A 6,169-nucleotide genomic window follows, 5' to 3' on the forward strand; every position below is an offset into this window, starting at 1 on the left:
ATGGAGGATTGGGGCGGGGGAGTGCTGGGCAGAGGCGGCTGGGGTCACCTCTGGAGGGTGTCCTGCTGTTCCTGTTGGCTGCAGCTGCACTTGCAGGGCCTTCCTGTGAGCCCCTTTCCTGGTGCAGGGGCACCCTCAGCTTGCCTAGACCAGCTCGGTCGGGGAGACCCTAACCCAGCAGCGCTAGAAGAATTAAAGACACACACACAGAAATACAGAGGTGTGAAGTGGGAAATCAGGGGTCTCACAGCCTTCAGAGCTGAGAGCCCCGAACAGAGGTTTACCCATGTATTTATTAACAGCAAGTCAGTCATTAGTATTGTTTCTATAGATATTCGATTAACTAAAAGTATCCCTTATGGGAAAGGAAGGGATGGGTGGAAATAAAGGAGTGGGTCTGGCTAGTTATCTGCAGCAGGAACATGCCCTTAAGGCACAGATCACTCAGGCTGTTGTTTGTGGTTTAAGAACGCCTTTAAGCAGTTTTCCGCCCTGGGTGGGCCAGGTGTTCCTTGCTCTCATTCTGGTAAACCCACAACCTTCCAGCGAGGGCGTCATGGCCATCATGAACATATCACAGTGCTGCAGAGATTTTGTTTATAGCCAGGAAACCAACACCTGTGGGCCTCCCTCTCCCAGGCTCAGGAAAAGGCTGAGAGGCCTGGGTGTGGCCAGGGCCTGGGGCTGACACCCCACCTACAGACGCCGAATGGTGCTCCCATTCCACAGGAGCTCACTCCTTTATTGAAAAAGAAAGAGATGGATTACAGTGCCGAGGCAACAGATCCCCTGTCCTGGATGTTGAGGATCCCGCAACCGAGGAGCCCGAGGAGAGCTTTTGTGACAAGGTGAGATGGTTCCAGGCCATGCTGCAGCGGCTGCAGACGTGGTGGCACTGGGTTCCGGCCTGGGTGAAGGAGAAGGTGGCGGCCCTGGTCCATGCAGTGCAGGCCCTCTGGAAAGAGTTCAAGAGTTTCTGCTGCTCTCTGTCAAAGCTCTTCAGGTCCTCTTTCCACTCTTTCCAGTCCTAAGGAGCCCCACGGGGGGATGGAGGAGCTGACACCCAGAAGTGCTCTGAACCCCACTCCTCAGAATGAAGATACTGACACCACCTTTGCCCTCCCCCTCACCGCACACCCACCCTGTCCCCTCCCTCAGCTCTCCTGTACCCCGCCCCCCTCCCGCACACTCAGTCTCCCTGCCTGGCGTTCCTGCTGCAGCTCTGACCTGGCGCTGTCACCGTGGCATCTTAATAAAACTTGCTTATACTTACCTGGCAGGGGAGATACCATGATCACGGAGGTGGGTTTCCCAGGGCAAGGCTGATCTGTTGCCGTATTAGTCCGTTTTCACACTTCTATAAAGAATGCCTGAAGGCTGGGCACGGTGGCTCACGCTTGTAACCCCAGCACTTTGGGAGGCCAAGGCGGGCGGATCACGAGGTCAGGAGATCGAGACCATCCTGGCTAACACGGTGAAGCCCTGTCTCTACTAAAAATACAAAAAATTAGCCGGGCGTGGTGGCAGGCGCCTGTAGTCCCAGCTACTCGGGAGGCTGAGGCAGGAGAATGGCGTGAACGCAGGAGGAGGAGCTTGCAGTGAGCTGAGATCGTGCCACTGCACTCCAGCCTGGGAGACAGCAAGACTCCACCTAAAAAAAAAAAAAAACAAAGAATGCCTGAGACTGGGTAATTTATAAACAAAAGAAGTTTAATTGACTCACAGTTCCACATGGCTGGGGAGGCCTGAGGAAACTTACAATCATGGGGGAAGGCGGAAGAGAAACAAGGCACGTCCTACATGGCAGCAGGAGAAGCAAGGTTGGGGGAACTGCCATACACATTTCTTTTTTTTTTTGAGATGCAGTTTTGCTTTTGTCGCCCAGGCTGGGGTGCAATGGGGTGATCTCAGCTCACTGCAACCTCTGCCTCCCAGGTTCAAGCGATTCTCCTGCCTCAGCCTGCTGAGTAGCTGAGATTACAGGAATGCACCACCATGCCAGGCTAATTTTGTATTTTTAGTACAGATGGGGTTTCACCATGTTGGCCAGGCTGGTCTTGAACTCCTGACCTCAGGTGATCTGCCCACCTCGGCCTCCCAAAGTGCTGGGATTACAGGCGTGAGCCACTGTGCCTGGCTGCCAAACGCTTTTAAATCACCAGATCTTGTGAGAACTCACTGACTTACACCAGAAGCGCATGGGGGAACCGCCCCCATGATCCAGTCACCTCCAACCGGGCCCCTCCCTCGACATGTAGGGATTACAGCTTGAGATGATTTGGATGAGGACACAGAGAAAACCACCTCATTCTGCCCCTGGACCCTCCCAAACCTCATGTCCTTCTCACATTTCAAAACTCAATCGTGCCTTCCCAACAGTCCCCCAAAGTCTAAACTCATTCCAGCATCAACCCAAAAGGCCAATCCAAAGTCTCACCTGAGACAAGGCAAGTCCCTTCTGCCTATAAGCCTGTAAATTCAAAAGCAAGTTAGTTACTTCCAAGACACATTGCGGGTACAGGCATTGGGTAGATGTTCCCTTTCCAAATTGGAGAAATTGGCCAAAAAAGGGGCTACGGGCCTCAGGCAAGACCCAAATCCACCAGGGCAGTCGTTAAATCTTAAAGCTCCCAAGCGATCTGTTTGGCTCCATGTCTCACATCCAGGGCTCCCTGATGCAAGGGGGGTTCTCAGGGCCTGGGGCAGCTCTGCCCCTGTGGCTCTGCAGGGTGCAGCCCCGGCAGCTGCTTTCATGGGCTGGTGTTGAGTGCCTGCGGCTTTTCCAGGCACACAGAGCAAGCGCTTGGTGGATCTACCATTCTGGGGTCTGGAGGAGAATGGTCTTCTTCTCACAGCTCCACTAGGCAGTGCCCCAGTAGAGAGTCTGTGTGGGGGCTCCAACCTCATATTTCCCCTCTGTATTGCCCCAGTAGCGGTTCTCCATGACAGCCCTGCCCCTGACACTGACCTCTGTGTGGCCGTACAGGCATTTCATAGGTCCCCTGAAATCTAGGCGGAGGCCCCCAAAGCCCAGCTCTTGCCTTCTGCAGACCTGCAGGCCCAACACCACATGGAAGCTGCCAAGGCTTGGGACTTGCACCTTCTGAAGCAATGGCCTGAGTTGTACCTTGGCCTTCTTTAGCCACAGGTGGAGCTGGAGTGGCTGGGGCACAGAGCGATGTCCCAAGGCTGCAAAGAGCAGCAGGGCCCTGGGCCTAGCTTAAATTTCTCCCCAGAAAAAATTTTTCTTTCTACTACATGGTCAGGGTGCAAATTTTCCAATCTTTTATGCTCTGCTTCCCTTTTAAATGTAAGTTCTAATTTCAAACCATTTCTTTGTGAGTGCATATAACCATACGCTTTTAGGAAAAGACAGGTCACCTGTTGAATGCTTTGCTGCTCAGAAATTTCTACTGCTGGCCTGGTGCAGTGGCTCACGCCTGTAATCCCAGTACTTTAGGAGGCTAAGGCGGTCAGATCACGAGGTCAGGAGATTGAGACCATCCTGGCCAACATGGTGAAACCCTGTCTCTACTAAAAATATAAAAATTAGCTGGGTATGGTGGCGTGTGCCTATAATCCCAGCTACTTAGGAGGCTGAGGCAAGAGAATCACTTGAACCAGGGAGTCAGAGGTTGCAGTTAGCCGAGATCAAGATCATGCCACTGCACTCCATCCTGGTGACACAGAGAAACACCCTCTCAAAAAAAAAAAAAAAGAAAAAGAAAAAAAAGAAATTTCTACTGCAGGACATGCTGTCATCTCTCTCAAGTTCAAAGTTCCACAGGGCAGGAGCAAAATTCCTTCAGTCTCTTTGCTAAAAGGGTCTCCTTTACTCCAATTCCTAGTAAGTTTCTTATCTGTATCTGACACCACCTCAGCCTGGACTTGATTATGCATATCACTATCAGCATTTTGGTGAAAGCCATTCAACAAGTCTCTGGGAAGTTCCAAACTTTCCTATATCTTCCTATCTTCTTCTGAGTCCTCCAAACTGTTCTAGCTTCTTCCTGTTACCCAGTTCCAAAGTTGCTTCCACATTTTCAGGTCATCTCTATAGCAGTGCCCCATGCCTGATACTAATTTTCTCTATTAGTCTGTTTTCACACTGCTGTAAAGAATACCCAAGACTGGGTAATTTATAAAGAAAAAAGGATTAATTGACTCACAGTTCCAAAAAACTGGGGAGGCCTCAGGAAACTTACAATCATGGTGGAAGGCGAAGGGAAAGCAAGGCACGTCTTACATGGCAGCAGGGGAGAGAGAGAGAAAGCAGGGAACTGCCAAACACTTTTAAAACATCAGATCTCAGGCTGGGTGTGGCGGCTCACACCTGTAATCCCAGCACTTTGGGAGGCCAAGGTAGAACAGGAATTAAAAGAAATTTAAAAATGTGTAAGCAAAAACTCAGGTGTATGTAAGAAAAAACCAATTCCCCCTGAGGAAGAAAAAGAGCTAAAGTCCTTTAAAAATTGACTGCCTGTTTTTCTGTGGCTAGTGAGCCTTATCTCTCCCTTTCCCAGGCATTGTGAAGACTCTGTTTCTCTAGCTGTGCAGCTGCAAGGTCACTAAATAGATAATCTTAAGTCATAAAATATGTTGTTCCTTAAAAAGTAAGAAATAATGTAATGCATGTCTTGATTGAATAACTACCTTTGTTTCTCGCTTCTGTAATATGCTTCCCCCAGCACAAATCTCCCCCCACCCCCACAAAATGCTTAAAAGGTAACCGTTCTCTTAGTTCAAGCCTCAGTCCTTTGGATGTGAATCCCACTGGGTTGGTGCACCTAAATAATTAAATAATTCCACCTTAACCCCTCGGTCTCTCTGATTCCTTAATTATCATGCTGCAGAGGTGGGTGGATCACCTGAGGTCAGGAGTTCGAGACCAGCTTGGCCAACATGGTGAAACCCCGTCTCTACTAAAAATACAAAAATTAACCGGGCATGGTGGCGTGCACATGTAATCCCTGCTGCTAGAGGGGCTGAGGCAGGAATCACTTGAACCCAGGAGGCGGAGGTTGTGGTGAGCAGAGATTGCGCGACTGCTCTCTAGCTTGGGCAACAAGAGCGAAACTCTGTCTCAAAAAAACAAAACAAAACAAAACGAACAAGAAAAACATCAGATCTCGTGAGAACTCACTCACTTTCACCAGAACAGCATGGTGGAAACCGCCCCCATGATCCAATCACCTTCTACCAGGTCCTTCCCTTGACAGGTGGGGATTACAATTCCAGATGAGATTTGAGTGGGACACAGAGCCAAACCGTCTCAATTGCACCCCGGATGTGCTGACCCCTGTGATTTCCCCAAGTGTGGGACACTCGGCTGCATAATTTGTGGTAGTGGGGGACTGCATTCATACTTTCCCCTGAAAACAATAAAATAAAATAAAAGTTGCTTAAATAGAATCAGGTGGCTGTCTCCAGGCTTCTCTGACAGGCGGGCACAGGGAGGCAAGGGGTCCAGTAGTGACAGCAGAGACTGTGGCTCTGATGGACCTACCCACGTTCCAGATGTGGAAGAGCAAGGCCAGGCCCCTGACTTTCTTATTGATAATGTGCATGGGTCTCCATGTCCTGATGGGTTGGTTGAGGACTAGAGGATTTCAGCCTGGTGTGTCCTTGATTACAGAGCTGAAAGCACAGAACCACTCCCTGATCGCCACCCCTGGGCCTCCGGCGTGAGGGGACTTTGGCCCTGCAACTTTCTTGTCATGACTCCCTCTTCCGTCCTCATCCCCCGGGCAGGGCTGGGGCCACAAAATCTCCTCGGTTTTCTCCCAAGATCAAGGGCCCCAGGGGCTGAGGCAGAGGGGACTCAGGAGTCCCCCACTAGGCCCTGGTTTCAGGGGAGAGGCAAGAAGGCAGAGGTCAAATCTCTGGGCCTGAGGCCTCAGCACCGTGCAGTTGCAGAGCCTGGGGCAGCCAGGAGGAACGGCTGGGAGGGCACTTCTCACCATTTCAGAGGCCACGTTCAACTGGCCCTGCAGAGCCTCCCGTCTTCCTCCACTTCCTGCCTCCGCTGACTCGCACAGACCACCCTCCCCCATTCAGGGGAGGCTTGGCAGCCAGCAGCAGCCGGTGAGATAAAGATGGGGCTGGGGGCCCTGTCCTGTTCTGTCCTGTCCTATCCTGGGGTTCCATGACTCCTGTCTTTGGGCTGAGC

The 6,169-nt window shown here is 51.2% G+C and overlaps 1 pseudogene; it reads left to right on the forward strand.

Moving 5' to 3' along the window:
- Window positions 1-1,152, forward strand: LOC129016054 (interleukin-32-like; annotated as a pseudogene).
- The last annotated feature ends 5,017 nt before the right edge of the window (window positions 1,153-6,169 follow it).

The sequence above is a fragment of the Pongo pygmaeus genome, chromosome 18 (genome assembly GCF_028885625.2).
Source record: "Pongo pygmaeus isolate AG05252 chromosome 18, NHGRI_mPonPyg2-v2.0_pri, whole genome shotgun sequence".
In the NCBI taxonomy this organism is placed as follows: Eukaryota; Metazoa; Chordata; class Mammalia; order Primates; family Hominidae; genus Pongo; species Pongo pygmaeus.